General features: G+C 50.0%; 1 protein-coding gene across 2 annotated transcripts in view; it reads right to left on the reverse strand.

Annotated features, from left to right (window-relative positions):
- The window catches only part of Bicra (BRD4 interacting chromatin remodeling complex associated protein), a 72733-nt gene that overhangs the window by 25025 nt on the left and 29071 nt on the right, over positions 1-18637 (reverse strand). The gene's annotated exons all lie outside the window — the stretch shown is intronic.

The following is an 18637-nucleotide window of genomic DNA, read 5'->3' on the forward strand; positions in this document are numbered from 1 at the left end:
AGCACGTTTTCATAACCCTGACACTGGGGAGGCTGAGGCAGGAGGATGGAGAATTATAAGCAAGCTACACAGAAAAATTCTGTCTCAGAACAACTTACACAGAAGGAAACACTGCTCCTAAACGGAATTACAACTAAGAGCCATTATTAACTAGCTGGCTTCCCACAAAGACTAACCATGCAGCCAAGGCAGGACTCAGATCCTCCCACCTCAGCCTCCAGCCGAGGCTACAGTGTGTTCCACCAGGACAGCCCCATCAGAAGTTTTTAAAAGGCGGCAGCAGAAAGAGAGGGGAGGTCAAAAGAGGAAAAGCCACAAGTTTAAAGTCACACAAAGAACTGGGCATGGTGGCACAAGCCTTTGATCCCAGCACTCAGGGAGGCAGAAGCAGGCGGATCTCTGTGAGTCTGAGGCCAGTCTGGGCTACAAAGGGAGTCCAGGACAGCCAGGGCTACACAGAGAAACCTGTCTGGAAAAACCAAGTAAATAAGTAAGTAAGTACATACATAAACTCACACAAAGTGATCTTACACACTAGAAGAACATGGCCTACGGTGGGCATACATAGACACACACCACAGCACACACTACCAACTCACTTTCTGATACTTCAGTTTAATAGCAAACACACAATTCTGGCTCTGCCTTACGATTTCTTGTTCTAGGGATCGAACCCAGATAATTATATTTGAAGTAAATGATCACTTTATCACTGAGCCACACCCTTGGCCCCTCTCTTGGGGTCTAGGCAGGTGCTTAGGCACTGAACTGTCATACCCCCAGCCTTTTAGAACCAGTCCTTTTTTGGGTAGGAAGGAAGGAGGGAATAGAAAAGGCTAGGCTCTCACTATGTAGTCCTGGCTGGCCTGGAATTCATAAAAGCCTGCCTCTGCCTACCAAGGATGGAGACTAAAGGTGTGTACCACATCTGGCCCTAGAGCCAGTCCACAGTATTTGAAATGGGTCTATTGTATTAAGCAGACACAACAGTCTCTCAAACACGGCAGTCACGTCCTGGGTGAGAAAGGGTCTGGTTTCTGCGTGCCTGTAATCCCACCTTTAATCCCAGCACTGGAGAGGCAGAGACAGGTGGATCTCCATGAGTTCGAGGCCAGCCTGGTCTACAGAGTGAGTTCAAGGACAACCAGGGCTTCCTAGCTGTTCCATCAACCGCTCAGCACAGGCCTTGGATTCTTGCAAAGACACCTAATCTCGGATGTTCTGGTGTTCCCTCACTGAGGTCACCAATGAAGCTCACCTCACACATCGGCTCTCTCCAGCAGACACCTCACAAACAACAAACTGCACTAGTGTCTGGGGTCGGGGTCGGGGACACTTCAAACCAGGAAGTCTTCAGAAAACAAAAGGCTCAGCCACACAGACAGGCACAATGCTCCATACCTGTGAGCCCATCTCCTGGAATACAGAGGCAGGAGGATGGTGAGTTTGAGGCTAGCCTGGGCTACAGGGGTGGGACGGCTCAGTGGGTCAAGCCTGATAACCTGAGCTCAATCAAGGGGGAACCACACGGTGCAAGGAGGGAACCAGCTGCCACAGGCTGTCCCATTACCTCAGCCTTCTGTCTGGCTATTATGGCAGGAATGTTAAGACAACAGCTCTGGCAGAGGTAGCTTTGAACACGTTCCCACGGACTCACACAGCTCCTGTCAAAGGCCCTGTGGCACAGGCCCTCTCTTCCTGAGGTCCAGGTGTGCTGCCAGAGACTGCAAGGGGGCGCCAGGTTTTAACACGCTACCACGGTGGGTCCTCCATCACTGTCCCTATACCTGGCTTCTGGCTTGGCCCAAGCTCTGCAAACACTACCTCCAAATGGATTCCCAGAAGGTACTTAAGCACGGAGTTGTCTGTGGAAATGGTTTCTTGTTGTCTTCACACTTATTTAATCGGTAGGGGTGGGGTGTGCACACGTGTGTGCGGAGGTCAGAGGACAACGCGTAGGAGTCAGCTCTCTCCTGCTACCATGTTGCTCCCAGTGATTAAATCCAGGTTAGTCTCGGTGAGCCATTTTGCCACCCTTGTCTTTTGTGTGTGTGTATATATATATTATATATATATATATAATATATATATATTATATCCTCACAAAATTAAATATATATCTTTAATTTTCAATTAAATTCAATTATATTTTAATTAATTTTAATTTTCAAGACAGGGTTTCTCTGTGAAGCCCTGACTGTCCTGAAACTCACTCTGTAGAGCAGGCTGGCCTTGAGATCAGCCTGCCTCTGCCTCCCAAGCGCTGAGATTAAAGGTGTTCGCCACCATGAGCCAGCTCTCCCAATCCCTTTTGTGACACGGGGTCTCATTTTGTTGCCCCGGCCATCCTGGGGTTCACTGTCGACCACTAGGCCCTTGAATTCAAAGAAACGCACCTGCCTCTGCCTCCTTCTGACCCCTGAGTGCTGGCATTAAAGGCACGCGCTGCCCCACCTGGCCTGGTTTAGGTTTTTGAGAGATGAATTACAGGGGCCTTACATTAATGGCAGTCCCCCATCTCAGCCTAAGTGCTGCGATTCTAAGAATGTACCATCATGCACAGCCTTGCTAGGTTCCCCAGGCTGGCCTTGCTTTCTCAGGTTCCAGTCATCATCCTGTCTCCAAGAGCAAGCCCATGGCAGGTTTAACTGTTGGACATCCATTATTCTTAGGTTTTCTTTGTGGTAGTCATGTCTTTGTGTATTTGTTTTGACACAAGGTCTCACTATATAGCTCTGGCTCTCCTGGAACTAAGAGATCCACCTGCCTCTGCCTCCCGGGTGCTGGGATTAAAGGTGTGCACTTAGCCTGGTGTTGGTGATGCGCACCTTTAATCCCAGCACTGGAGAGGCAGAGACAGGTGGATCTCCATGAGTTCGAGGCCAGCCTGGTCTACAGAGTGAGTTCCAGGACAACCAGGGCTTCCCAGAGAAAACCTGTCTCGGATAAACAAACAACAAAAATGATGTGTGTCTTCACCACACCTGGCTTTGCAGTGGTCAAGGTATTAAAAAAAAAAAAGAAAAGAAAAGAAAAAAATAAGGAAGGAAAGAAAAAAGAAAGAAGGCTCAGTCAGTGGGGCTTTGCAAGCATGAGGACCTGAGTTCAATCACTAGCACCTATCCACATAAAAATCTGGGTGTGGGTGTGGGAGAGATGGCTCAGAGGTTTAGAGCACTGGCTGTTCTTCTAAAGGTCCTGAGTTCAATTCCCAGCAACCGCATGGTGGCTCACAGCCATCTATAATGAGATCTGGTGCCCTCTGCTGGTGTGCAGGCACACATGCAGGCAGAACAATGATAAATAATAAATAAATCAATCTTAATTTAAAAACCCTGGGTGTGGCAGCACACATTCGTAACCTCACCACGGGAGAGGCAGAGGCAGAGGATCTCTGGGGTTTGCTGGCCATGTAGCTTCATGTGTTGGTGAGCTGAGGGATCACGGAGAGACTGTCTCAAAGAAGGATGACAACACAGGTCATTCTCTGCCTCCAGACACACAGAGAGAGCAAGTGTGTATGTGTGTGAGACAGAGAGAGAGAGAGAGTGTTCCCCAACGAGGGGGTGGAGGTGGAAATGTGGCTCAGTGATAGAGGGCTTGCCTAGAATCCCCCAGTGAGGGGCTGGGGGCGTGGCTCAGTGGTAGAACACCTGCCTAGAATCCTTCAGTGAGGAGCTGGGGTGTGGCTCAGTGCTACAGCACCTGCCTAGAAAATCCAGTGAGGGGCTGGGGGCGTGGCTCAGTGGTAGAGCCCCTGCCTAGAATCCTCCAGTGAGGGGCTGGGGTGTGGCTCAGTGGTGGAGCCCCTGCCTAGAATCCCCCAGTGAGGGGCCGGGGTGTGTCTCTGTGGTAGAGCCCTGCCTAGAATCCCCAGTGAGGGGCTGAGGGGTGTGGCTCAGTGGTAGAACACCTGCCTAGAATCCTTCAGTGAGGAGCTGGGGTGTGGCTCAGTGGTAGAGCCCCTGCCTAGAATCCCCCAGTGAGGGGTTAGGGGTGTGGCTCAGTGGTAGAACACCTGCCTAGCAAGCACAAGGATCCTGGGTTTGATCTCCAGAGAAAATACACAAACGGTCAAGAGCACACAAAAGGATGCCCAGCATGACTCATCATGGGGAGAAAAGCACTCAAAGCCCCAAGGAGGAGAGGCCCCACACCCCTCTGAGTGGCTACCATGAAGAAACTGGGAAGTAGCAAGTCTTGGCAGGGCTGTGGGAAACTGCTGGCAGGAGCGCAACCCTGTTGGCTGCTGTGGAGCAAGGTTTGGCAGTTCCTCAGAACATTAAAAATAGCACTAGCGCTCAGCACAGTATCTCTCCACTTCTGGGTGTGTGTGCAGAGGAATCAAATGTCTTAAAGAGGGATCTCTACAACAGAGGCCACCAGTGTTTTTCACAGCAGCTTAGAGGATGGCACAGATGGATAAAGAAATGTAGTGTGTGTCTGTAAGATGGAACATTCAGGAAGCTCTAACAGGAACACACAGATCAACACTTCTCAACCTGTGGGTCATGACCCCTTTGGCAACCCTCTATCAAAAACATTTACATTATGATTCATAATGTAGCAAGATTACAGCTATGAAGTAGCAATGGAAATAGTTTTCTGTTTGGGGGTCCACAACATGAGGAACTACATTAAAGGGTCAGCATTAGGAAGGTTGGGGACACTGACACAGATGGGCCCCAAGTGTGGGAAGGTTTGAAGAGGCACAGAAGCTGACATAGTGGCTTATGCCTGTAATCCCAGCACTGGGGAGGCGGGGATCAGAAGTTCAAGTTCATCTTCATACACACAGTGAGGTCAAGGCCGCCCCAGACTGCACAAGGAAAAACACAAAACCAAAGCAAAAGGTCTCAGTGAGTAAAGTCACCCACCACAAAGCCTGGCAGTCTGTTTTTAATCCCTCTACATGTGTACATACATGGACACAATAAATCAAACTGTGGCTGGAGAGATGGCTCAGGGGTCAAGAGCGCAGACTGCTCTTCCAAAAGACCGAAGTTCAATTCCCAGCGTCCACACTGCAGCTGACAACCATCTGTAATTCCAGGCCCTGGGCTGGCCTCCAAGAGCCTTACAAGCACGTGGTACGCAGCCACGCACACAGGCAAAACACCTGTACATATCAAATGTAAAAACAAAACAAATAAGGTAGGCATGGTGGTTCACGCCTGTAATCCCAGCACTCAGAAGGCTGAGTTCGAGGCCAACCTGCTCTACAAAGGGAGTCCAGGACAGCCAAGGCTACAAAGAGAAACCCTGTCTCAAAAAACATAAACAAACAAACAAGCACGTAATTATCCCTCCCCCAGAAAGAAGCAAAATAAAACTCACATTAGCATTGACTAGCCCATGCTTGATGCCTGCTTCCCCTTCAGTGTCTGCCCGCCACAAGTAGGCCTCACCAGGGCAGGAGTTGTCACCTGCTTCCTGCCTGAGATCTCTGAACCCAACACTGTGGTGACAGACAGAGGCTCAAAGAATGTATAGAACAAATCAATGAACTCATAGGGAGAGTTAAACAAGTCCATTCTTAGCTGGGTGTGGTGGTGCGTGCCTTTAATACCAGTGCTGGGGAGGCAGAGGCAGGTGAGTTCCAGGACAGCCTGGTCTACAGAGCAAGTTCCAGAACAGCCAGAGCCACACCGAGACCCTGTCTCGAAACAAACAGAGCCAGAAGTCCATGCTTTTGTTCAAAGGGCATGCATTAAACGCCTCCTGTGTGCAGGGAGAGGTAAAGAGGCCTCAGAGGTCGGTGGCTGTGTGGGGAGGGGGGCACGGCCAGCAGTTCTCACCCAGGGATGGCCCTGCTGACAAGCCCTGGTGTGGAAATCAGGCATGGAATCCAGTTGTCATGGCTCTGCCTCAACATCAGGACCGACTGGAGATGTGGCAAAGCAACCAGGACGGGGATGCACACAAGCAGCCGCATCTTTGTTACTGTGGGTGTGGAGCTCCGGGGCTCTCTCAGCTGAGGCGTGCTGAGAGCTGGGGCCCTTTCTTACTGCAGCTCTCTCCTTTACTGACCTGAGTCCTAAGTCTCACTTGTTACCGTACCTCTCCCAACCAAAGCTGACAGATACACCACTGAGCACTCATTACCTAAGCGCATCTTGGGCATTAGACCTAGCACTAGCCCTGTCCCCACTGAGTGACATTGACAGAAATAAAACTGAGTCATGCTTTCCAGTAAGAAAATAGTGACACAGGGATGAGGACATGGGGTCCTGACCACATCGTGGGGCCAGAATTTGAACTCAGACCCCATGACTCTGAGGCCCTGATTCTTCCTACCAGGCCTACCCACTGCAGGCGGCCTGGGAGGACAGCGTAACAGGGTGTCCTTCCGGAAAGCCGAGGATCCCTCCTCCACTCGGAATGCAACCAGATTTTTGCCTTGTCACTGAGAGCTGCAGGGGAGCCAGCCTGCTGGCAGGAGCCGGATTCAAAGGCCCCAGTAAAATCAAAAGAACGCTGCTGCTCATTTCCCAGAAGCATGCTGGTGACCCTTAGGTGTCCCACTGAAGTACATCACAGCTGCTCAAGTCCTGGCCCACCTGCTGCTTGCCATCACCAGCACCCACCACTTCCCATTCCTCACTTCCTCCTTCCTGGCTTTCTCACTCACGCGAGGCTGGTTGCTGCTCTGGGGATGGCCTGGCAGCTCCATAAACAAAGAGCTTTCTAAGCCGCTATTCAGGCCAGCCACACCTCTGACTGGTGGGAAGGCAAAGCAGCAGGCTTGGGCAGGGACTGGTTTACAACAATCAAGTAAGCCAGGCGTGGGCCACCACGCCTGTAATCCCAGCACTCCGGAGGCTGAGGCAGGAGAATTACTGCTTCAAGGAGGCCAGCCTGGGCTACATAAGTAGAATTTATCCCTACTCCTCCCCCTTAAAAAAAAAAAAAAAAAAAAAAAGAGGAAGACAGCACACACACACACACAAATGGTCATGTGTGTCCATGTGTATTCTGGGTCATATACTGAGGCAGAGGCCAGGGGGAGGGGCATTTCATCTCCTTCATGCTCACTCTCAACTTCCCCCGAAGCCAGGGCACCACACCTATACGTACTAAGACATACAGGCTTGGCTTCTGTAACACGGTGGAAGTCACTGAACAAGTTCTCCTAGTAAACAAAGAGGAGTTTGCTTGCCAGCTTGAATGGAGCTGCCATGGCTGGAGCTGTGGCAGCCATTCTGCCATGGTGAAGCCGAGAACTTGAGGCTGGAAAACCCACCTGCAGATGTATGGTAAGGAGAAAGAAAGGGTTCAGGGCTGGCTGGCTGGAGCGTGATGACGTGAGTCTGCTCTTCAGGTGAACAGAGAAAACGAAGCTCTGAGTTTCTTCTGCTGCCACCCATGCCCTGTGACCATCTCCGCCCTCCCCCCCAAAACAACACACTTAAAACATAATTAAAATAAAGAAAAGAAGACTGGGTTTAATAACCCCTCAAGGGCTGCCTGCCTCCAAACAGCTATTTAATTATTTATCTGTAGAGACAGGGTTTCAGTGTGTAGCTCATGCTGACCTTGAACTGCGATCCTTCTGCCTCAGCCTCTCTCAAGCGTTAGGAATCCCTAGCTACCCTTTGCTAACTAAAGCCTAACTAAAGTCTTTACCCATCAACTGGCAGACAGAGGCCGCCAGAGTGACTTGGCCTTCCACCGTGCTAGACACCGACACAGCATTGGACAACACACATAGCTGCCTCGATTCAGACACCAACACAAGCATAGTCCCTTCCAAGTGCCGGCAAGGCGGCCCTTTCCCGAGTACAGTCATGAGAGGGGGGAAGGGAGCCTCAGGCACCGGAGGAGCCCCAGGTTCCCTCCATATGTCTTTGGCCACTGCCACTTGCTACCTCTACTCTCTTCCCCAGAGACTAGAGCAAGGCCTAAGAGCCACGCACAGGAATTTTTTGTTTTTCCTTTTCGGCCTTTTCCTGAGGCCGTCTCATGTAGGCCAGGCTGGCCTCAAACTTGCTGTGTGCCCAAGAATGCTCTCAAACTCCTGATCTGCTCCCTTCACCTCCTAGTGCCATCACACCCACCTTTTGGTTTGGGTGGGTGTTTTCAAGACTCTTTCTCTGTGTAGCCCAAGCTGTTCTGGAATTTCCTCTACAGACCAGGGTGGCCTTGAACTCAGAAATCTGCCTACCTTTGCCTTCCAAGTGCTGGGATTAAAGGTGTGCTCAGCTAACCTCTGCTTTAAACCATAATGAGGGTGGTATTTTTTAAGAGCGCCACAGAACATTATTAGGATGTGCAATATATATATATATAAATATTTTCTATTAACCACCGTATTAACAATACAATTATTAATAATACTAATAACATAACTTTACTGTTCCATTACTATGAATATACTTGTATATATAATGCACATCAAGCTTGAAGCATATACACATACAAATAGTTCCTTGTATACAGTTACACATGTTGAGTGTACAAAGTTAAGGTTGTGCTCAGACATGGCAGCAATCACTTGCTAAAACGAGTCCTTTTCCCTAATTCATACAAACACAGACCATCAGGGCCTGCCTAGAATCCTCCTGTGAGGGGCTGGGGTGTGGCTCAGTGGTAGAGCACTTATCTAACATGGATAATGCCGTGGGTCTGAACCCCAACTTAGCCAGTAGACAAGAAAGCCCCAACCTCAAAACTGTATCAACTGTCCTAGCACCAAGCTCAGGCATAAGATGGGTGCTGTTGCTCTGCAATCAGGGAATGCATTTTTGCCACAAGAATCAACATGGGTAGACCTGAAATAAACAGGCACAAAAAAAGCCAGACCAGAGATGACACGCTGTGTCAAGCCCATTTGGGACAATCTCTTAGAAATGGGGAAAAACCAGAAATGTGCATGTCTCAAGGAAGGAGAGGGAAGATGGACCATCAGGGTCCCTCAGGGAGCCTTCATGATATTTACTTGGATAACACTGGCAACAACACTCACCAAGCTAGGCTTTAGAAGGCTGTGCATTCATCAAATATTTAACCAAACACCGTATACAGCCAGGTGTACGGCCATAGGCTCTAAACCAAGTTCCTTAGGAGGCTGAGGCAGAAGGATCAAGGCCAACTTGATGTACGAAATGAGTTTGAAGGCAGCCTGAGCTACACACAGAGTCTCCACACACAGAAACCTGTGCCCACCCAAAAACTCGTACTCCTGCCTGCAGTGCCTTGTTCATCACAGAGGTGGAAACAGCTCAAGAACCAATCAGCAGACAGATCAGCCCCAGGCAAGAGCCATATAAAGGCAGCATGCAGCCAGAAGAAGCAAAGCAGCTAGGACACATGATGGCATGGGACCAGAAAACAGGAAGTGGACCAGAAGCCACACCCAAAGGCCAGCAGCAGGTCACTGCTGAGGGACGAAGTGGGTCCAGACACAGAAGCAGGCTAGCGGCAGCCAGGAAGCCTACTGACAGCAGGACAGGGGCTCACAGCCTCGGGGTCTCAGAGCAACTGTGGCTGCACTTGCTCTCCTCTGTGCATGGAGGAAGGCACCTTTTATTTGTCTTATGACTTTATTTTGATGAAGAGGGTACATGTGTGCCATATGTGGAGGTCAGAGGACAATGTGCTGGAGTCAGCTCTCTCATCCACTGCACGGGTTCCAGGGAGTAAGTGTAGATCATCAGGCTTGGGGGCGAGGGCCTTCTCCCCACTCCCTGCTGCACCCCACCCAGTTGAGCTGTGACCTCCAAGTGGACACTTACACAATAAATAAATGTAATTTAATTTTTCTTTTTACAGTGTGAAGGGGCGCTAGCGAGGTTCAACACTTACCACTGATTGATGCACTTGCAGAATACCCCATCTCACTTCCCAGCACTCACACTCAGTGCTCACAACTTCCTGTAGTTACAGCTCCAGAAAACAGAACATGCCCTTCTGGCCACGGCAGCACCCGCACTCATGTGCACACTCCCACCACACACACATGTATCCATATTATTTAAGATACAAAAATCTTAAAATATGGGCGAGGAGGAAGGATGATTAACTACACAGGGACCTGGGACATGACCAGGGACATCTTCTGACTTTCAGCAAACCTTGAAACAGCTGCATCAGCCTGGGTTGGGGTGCTCCACACCACACTGTTCACATTTTGTGGCCATTCAAGCCACTGCAAGATGATTATTATCAACGCTTGCACTGAAGAAGGCCCCTGAACCTCAGATATACTAGGCGGGGCCTCTATCCCTGAGCCACACCCCAACCCCTCACTGGGGGGATTCTAGGCAGGGGCTCTAGAACTAAGCCACACCCCCAACCCCTCACTGGGGGATTCTAGGCAGGGGCTCTATCACTAAGCTACACACACCCCCAACCCCTCACTGGGGGATTCTAGGCAGGGGCTCTATCACTAAGCCACACCCCCAACCCCTCATTGGGGAATTCTAGGCAGGGGCTCTACCACTGAGCCACACCCCGGCCCCTCACTGGGGGATTCTAGGCAGGAGCTCTATCCCTGAGCCACACCCCCAACCCCTCACTGGGGGATTCTAGGCAGGGGCTCTATCACTAAGCCACACACACCCCCAACCCCTCACTGGGGGATTCTAGGCAGGGGCTCTACCACTAAGCCATAAATAGTCCTACATCCAAACCACCTGTTCATTTTCTGTCCTCACTTCCATCTACTCAAAGTCTGTATTTCTCAATGATCTGCCAAGCAGTCACTAAGAACTCAAGAGTGGGCAGTCTACCTTCTGGGCTCATGACCTGGGCCCTATGTTTCTTTTCAAGGATAAGACTTCCAGTTTCTGCAAGGCAAGGTGAGTGGTGCAAGCCTGTAATCCTAGCACTTGGGGGGTGGGGGGAGGGCAGAGGCAGGCGGATCTCTGAGTTCCAGGACAGCCAGCCGGGTCTACAAGGCGAGTCTGGGATAGCCAAGGCTACAGAGCAACCTTGTCTTGAAAAACCAGAAAAAAAAAAAAAAGACTCAGTTTCTTATCCCCAAATCTCCAGTGTCACACGAGTTCATTTGAGCATGTAATTAATATGAATTGATGCCCCAGAGAAGGCAGCCAGCAGGCAGGGAAACAAGGCTGTGTCTCCCAGTTCTGGCAGAAGTGCTGGTACCCGTGGCAGAGAAAATGATGCACATCATCTGCTGGTTGTTACCATAATGAAATACCTGAGGCAGGTCACTTCAGAGACAAAGAAGACAGCTGAGCTCAGGGCAGTGATGAAGCTGTAAGGCTCAAGAACATGGTTCCGGAAAGGGTTGGGCTTCATGCAGCTCTGGCTGGCCGTGAACTCTGAGCTTCCAGCCTTCTCCAGGCTGCTGAGATTACAGGTGTGTGGCACCAAGCCCAATTTCGGTTTCCTTATGCAGCCATAGCACAGGCTGCAGGAGACGGCTCATGTCCCAGCCCTGATCTCATGGAATCACATCTGAACAGCTGGATTAAGCTTTCATCCTTCTAATTCTATTATCTTAAGACTCAGGGATGAAAGTCCAAGATGAGTTCCTAGGGATCAGACCTTGGCTTGGCCCAGTCCAGGTTCTGAGTGTTTCATTCTAGCAACGTCTGTGTCCTAACTGTCAACTTTAATTAAAGCCTCAAAAAGGAGTCACAGGAGAAGCACCAGTCTAAAGAGACGATGTAGAGATGGGGGAGCGCTGTGGGCAGAAGGAAAAAGCTGCACGAGATCTCTAGAACCTTGATTCAGTATTTTTGTGTGAAATGAAGCAGGGAGCTTGGGAGGAAGGAGGGGTGCACAGAGGGGGAGGGATAAGAGAAGGTATGAAGACGGGTATTCAGTGTCATTGTGGGCCTCACTGTTTTGTTCACTAAAAAAGCCATTATGGGAGCCAGGTGTGGTGATGCACACCTTTAATCCCAGTGCTCAGGGAGACAGAGGCAGGCGGATCTCTGTGAGTTCGAGGCCAGCCTGGTCTACAGAGTGAGCCCAGGACATCGAGGGCCACACAGAGAGATCCTGTCTTGGAAAAACAGAACAGAACAAAACAAAAGTCATTATGGGGCTGGATGGTTCAGCAGTTAAGTGCACTGGCTGCTCCTTCAGAGGACCTGAGCTTGATGCCCAGCACCCACATGGCGGTTCACAACCTTCAGAGTCCACTTCCAGGGACTCTGATATCCTACTCTAACCTCTGTGGGCACCAGTTGCACACACGGTACACATACATACACATAGGCAGAACACTCAGATATAAAATAAGTAAATCTTTTAAAGAAATCCACTGCAAAAGCAACCCAGGGTGTGTAACAGTGTTCACAAAGAAAGAATCAGGGCGGCAAGACGGCTTGGCGGGTCACAGCACTCACAAGACTGAGCCTACACGTCTGACCCCTGGATCGGAGCGTGGAAGGCAACAATGGATTACACAAAGTTACACATGTACGCACCCATCCAAACACAAACGCACGATCTTACACAACCGAAAACAGGTTCTTCTCTCTGTGAGGCTGGGAATTGAACTCAGGGGTCTTGTGCACGCAAGGCAGCCAGTCTATCCGCTGAGTCACATCTCCAAGCCCTAGACCACATACCTTTGGCATGATGTAATGAGCAGGCACTTGGCCTCTGTGCCTGCCTCTCCAAACTCAGGAGAAAACAACAGATATTCTCACTAGGTCCATTCTTCAAAATCCCCATAGGTGCCTCTGAGAGTCACTAGAGTCATCAAATATAGGGGCTGGGCGAATCAAGGACATGACAAGAAAGCTGGCGGATGGGTGACCAAATATAAGTGGTGTCCTAGATGACTGATTCATGAATAAGAAAAATACATGATTGGCAAGTGTGGTGGCTCATGCCTGTAACCCCAGAACTTGGGTGGCTAAGCAGGAGGGTGGGGGAGTTCAAAGCCTGCCTGGGGTGCATAGGGCTCAGAGCCTCTATGAAAACCGAAGCTTGGGCATGGCTCAGTGGAAGAGCCCCTGCCTAGAATCCCCCAGTGAGGGGCTGGGGAGTGGCTCAGTGGTAGAGCCCCTGCCTAGAATCCCCCAGTGAGGGGCTGGGGGACTGGATCAATGGCATTGTTGCCATTGATTGCCCAGCACATTCAGGGCCCTGGGTCTCACCTCAAGCACTGAAAAAAGCAAAAGTAACACCTCCCTCGGTATGCAGAACCAAAAGAGGAAGAACCTTGCTGCCAACAGGCTCTCATGGGCTGCTTCCCTGGCCCCTGCGCCACAGCTCCCGACTGAAGCCACTGTCCTGCAGTAGATGTGTTCCTTCCCCTGCCGTCAGATTCCCATGCACAACACACAGACAGAACCAGGCTGGCTCAGGTCTGTCAGTCAGCACCCTTCCTGGATTCCTCACCCCACTCAGCATAAACCCTCAGGCTCTTACCTAGCAATCAGTTCTGCATAGTCCATCTGGTCCCTTCTCCTTCATTCCCCTAAGGAGCCATACCAGCTCCTTCCATTTTCCTCCCATACACTAGGCACGAGCCTGCCTCAGGACCTTTGCATGTGATGATTCAACTCCCACTTCTCGCAATGCTTAAGTACTTTCTTTCCTTTCCCAACTGTCACCAGGTCAGTGGCTCAGGCCGACTGCATCTAGACTGGCAAGCCTTCTTGCCAGATTCTTCCCTCCTCCCAATCTGCTTTTCTTCAAAGGGAAGCAGACATGCCATTAACATGATTAATCTGAGTGCCTGCTCACCTCCCCTGGAAGGAACACGGGGCCAGTCTTCTTGTTCTGGGCACCGACTGCATGCCCAATGTAAGACACATGGCCCAAGCTGACCAGGGGTGGGACGTGGGACATCCACAGGAAACTGTCTGCCCTGCATCTGTGCATCCTGCCACTCAGACAGGAGGCCTAGGGGATCCAGAAAGGACTTGCTAGCTTTTGATGGAAAGGAGGTGAAAAGTCACAGGGTAGGTCACGCCCAGGGTAGCCACTGGGGGAACAGAGACACTGTCTGGGAAGACAGTAATGCCAGGTTTCGAACCAGAGACATCGAAGATGAGGATGGGTCAGAAGAACCTGCCAGAGCTGCTAGGGAGTGGAAGACCATTGAGAGACCCAAGTAACAGAAAACTAGGTCAACACAAAGACAGCACACCATCAGGAGCCTGCTGGGACGGCAGCTCCTCAGATGTCCTCTCTTGCTGGCACTGGACAATAGCTCATGAGGCTGACATGGAATTAGCTGGGGCCTGACATCATTTCCACCAGGGCTTCCTACCCGACAACACTGAGCTGGGGAAATCCCAGCACTTAGGAAGTTCAAAATCACGGTCACCATCCACTACAGAATCCCTATGACTATTACCTCAAGAAAACAAAGTCGGGGCTGGAGAAGGCTCAGTGGTTACGAGCACTGTCTGCTCTTCCAAAGGACCCGGGTTCAATCCCCAGCACCCATGTGGCAGCTCACAACTGTCTGTAACTCCAGTTCCAGGTGATCTGACACTCTCACACCAACACACATAAAATAAAAATGAAAATGAAAAAGAAAGGAAACAAAGTGAAAAATGTGCAAAAATACCCACTAAGGCACACCACCGGTGAGCAGGGACACCTCACCAGCAGCCAGCCAAGCAGACGTCATGTGTCACATGAAGGGGACCACAGGGACCAGGAGCACAGATTCTTGTCCCCAGGCAGCAGGGAGCACAGGGGAAGACTGGCATGTTCTATGAAGAGCCAAACACAAATCAGGCCCTAGACACTCCCGACGTTAACTTCACCTTGGAGTATGGGGAGACGTGGACCCTAAAGTACATGCCAGAATGTTCCAAACAGCACACAACCCATAAGCCCTCCAACAGAAGGGCAGCAAGTTGAGTTCCCATTCATGGCTAGTGGGAATGTAAGCTGGTCAGCCCCTGGGGAGTCGTCTGGAGGTTGGCTGCTGAGGCGACAGTGAGCTGGCCTGAGCCAGATGCCCCATCCATCCTTACATACACAGCTTAAATGAAAACACATGCTCGTACGAACTCAGACTCACTCACTCACGGCAGTCTTTGTGGAATCTCAAACTTGTATCAACTGATGAGTGGATAATCTAGACAAAACAATATTATTCACCCACGTAGGGAAGGAAGGTTGTTCTGATACGTGTTACAACATGGAGAGAAACACCAGACCAGAATGATTATCCAGCTACCCAGGAAGCTGAGGAGAATCCCAAATTCAAGGCCTGTGTGTGATACAGTGAAGTCAAGGCCAGCCTGACTTAGTAAAATGCTGTATCAAAATAAAAAGCTTTACAGTGTGACAGGCTTTGGACTCAGTAGTGCACCCATCTACTACTGCACTCCCCCAGTGAGGGGTGGGGTGTGGCTCAGTGGTAGAGCCCCTGCCTAGAATCCCCCAGTGAGGAGCTGGGGTGTGGCTCAGTGCTAGAGCCCCTGCCTAGAATCCCCCAGTGAGGAGCTGGGGTGTGGCTCAGTGGTAGAACCCCTGCCTAGGATCCCCCAAAAAGGTACCAGGAGCATAACATGGGGACCTGCCTAGCATGCAGAAGGCCCTGATTATTTCCCAGTTAAATGGGAAACCCCAAATCATATTATGTGGGTGTGCTCCCATTCAACACATGAAATGGGTTACTATAGGCAGCAAGTGCGTGTGTGTTCTTCAGGGATCAGTATGGATGGAGAATGGAGAGGTGGACAGCTAAGGGGCATGAGTTTCTTCCTGAGGAAATGAAAATTGCTCTAAAATTTTCTCATGTTGAAAAGGACTGACATGAGGGCTGCATGCTTGGATGGATGGGCTGTAGCTATGCAAAATGCATCTCAAACCCTGTCACAAAGAGTAACCATGCGAGTTACTGTGTAACTGTCAAAGCCAATTGTTCTGTCTGAATTTGTTTTTGTTAAAAAAGTCTCTATTGCATTTATTTACTTGTTTTGTGGTGCGGAATTAGACGTGTAGGTCAGAGAACAACTTGCAGGAGCAGGCTCTTTCCACTATGTGGATCTCAAAGAGCAGAGCTCAGGCTGTGAGTCTTGACGGCGGGTGCCTTTGCCCGCTGAGCCATCTTGCCAGCTCTGAACTTAAAAGCATGCACTGCTGTTCCGGATGTAAGCTGGGTTCCAGCACTCACATGGCGACTCCCAGCTGCCTATAACTCCAGCTCCAGGGGCATTCAGTGCCTCTGGCCTCTGCAGGCACCTGCATTCATGGGACACACAGGCACACACAAACACAATTTAAAGACATTAGTAAACAAATATTGAAAGGAGCCAATGTGTCTGAGCCACAACAAGCTACCATTTATGCTATGTTAGAGACTGAAAGCTGAGGCGATGGCTCTTGGGAGGCTGAGACAGGAGGACCGAAATGAGTTTGGTAAGAGCCTGGGTTACATAGTGAGCATAGGGCAGGCTAAGCTGTTAACACTAGATGGTCTCAAGATTTAATAAAAATAAATTTAAGAATAAAACAAAAAACAAAAGGAGGCGAACTTCCCCAAACCCACCCTGGGCCACAGTGGCTTTTGCAGGTTCAGAGAGCTCTGAGGTTAGCTCCTCACCCCCTCTCCCTTGAAGCCATTCCTTCACTCAACCAAAATTCAAAAATACGTCAAGCCTACATTTTCCCAGAGTTTCTCCAGCAGCCTCCGCCAGATTCTCACAGAGTCATAAACAGAAGATAAGCCCCCTCATGTCCCTGTGTGGCTTAGTGACCTCAGGTCTCCAGCCAACCTCACAGGGAAGTAATGTCCTCCCGTGACTGACAATGCCCAACGCAAACACCCCTTCAAATACCCAGCGTCGCGTCCAGCAGCTGACGTACCCGTCAGACTCTGAACTGCCTCAGGACCTTTACACTGGCTGTTTCTCCCAGACCAAAAAACCACCCCTTTCCTCCTTTCAGGGTTAGGTTCAAATGCCTCCTCTTCACCAAGGCCATCTCTGACCTCATTCTTCACACTTCATTCTCCTCAGCTAATCCAGTAAATACCTGACTGACCTACCCTATCTACTGCCTGTGTCCAGATGCTCGGGAAATACTTCCCAGACTCTGAGGAACTACACATCCATTTAGATGGTCCAGCACAGAGCTCTGGAGCGGGGCTTCCCCACCCCTAGACACTGCTGATGCATATGAATGATGACCACACTTTGCTTTTTCTCTTTGTGTGGTTTTCTCTTTTTGAAGTAGGGTCTGTCTATGTAGTCCTGGCTAGCCTGGGACTCACAAAGATCCACTTTCCTTTGCCTTCTGAGTGCTGGGATTAAAGGTGTCTTCCACCATGCTTAGACTACTTTTTTTTTTTTAACTTTTATCTTATGTGTATTGGTGTTTTGACTGCATATGTCTGTTCGTACAAAGGCATTGTCACATGCATGAATTACAGACAGGTGTGACCTGCCATGTGAATTGAACCCAAATCCTCTGGAAGAGCAGCCAGTGCTCTACTGTTGAGCCATCTCTCCAGCCCCAACTTTTTTTTTTTTTTTTTAAGACAGGCTCTCATACACCCTAGGCTGCCCTTGAACTCGCTATTTTAGAAGGTGACCCCGAACTCCAGCATGGGCACACCGCTTCGTGCAGTGTTGTGTATCAAACTCAGGGACCTCAGAATGCTCGGCCAGTTCTCTACCAACTGAGCCACATCCCAGCCCATAAACAGACTTAGTTTCCTAGAACTGAGGAGGAGGCTGGGAAAACCCTCAGACGGTTGACAATGAGGAGCAGTGTGTGTGTCACAGCCAGCAGCCCACATCATGGCATGGTCAGCACAAGTGGCACGGAGAAGGATTCAGGAGGATGAGGAGTTCAAAGCCAGCCTGGGCCACATGAGATCCTGTCTAGAAACACATCCAAAACGAAGAAGGAACAGCTGGAAAGGGATTGGTTTTCTGTCAATATGAGCCACAGTTGATAGCTAACCTGGGAATTGATTGCTAGAGATAATGTTTTCTATTTTTCTAGAAATACACAATTTCAACATGCACAGGTCAGCTAGCTCAGCCGTGGGTCCACAAATCCCAGGGTTTAATTCTGTTATACACTTGTTTTCTGTGCAACTTGGAGCAAACGGCCTCCCCTCTCTGTGCTCAGTTCCATGATACAAAAACCTTCTGAGGAAGGTTCCAGACACTTAAACAGTCTCCAGGGCCTGGGGATATGGTTCAGTGGATCAAGGTTCTTGCCATGCATGCCCAGTGACCTGAGCTCTATCTCAGTACCCATCTGGTGGAATGGGAGATCCAACCAACTCCCAAGTTGTCCTCTGACCTTCATACTCATGCACGGTACACACACACATATACACACACACGTCACTGGGGATGGTAGTGTATACCCTTAATCCAAGCCACTGAGTTCAAAGGCAGCCTGGTTTAGAGTGAGTTCCAGATCCGCCAGGAAGACATAGAGAGACCCTGTCTCAAAAACCTAAAACAAGTAAAATGTAAGCAAAAAACCACTCCAAAGCAATTGAGTAAGACACCTGTGGTTGACCTTTGACCCCCTACACAAAGTCCAGTGCCAGAATGCCCAATCTGAGCCTCAACCTTGCCATTGTTTTCTGTCATACACGGTATCTCCTGTAATTCCCCCTGCTCCAGGCCCTTCGCTGTTAATATTCTCTGAGCACAATTCCTTTCCTTGGGGGGGGGGGGGAAACAGCAACATTCCTAGCAGCATTATTCCTGCCAGGAATACC

Source organism: Meriones unguiculatus, chromosome 1, assembly GCF_030254825.1.
Source record: "Meriones unguiculatus strain TT.TT164.6M chromosome 1, Bangor_MerUng_6.1, whole genome shotgun sequence".
Lineage (NCBI taxonomy): Eukaryota > Metazoa > Chordata > Mammalia > Rodentia > Muridae > Meriones > Meriones unguiculatus.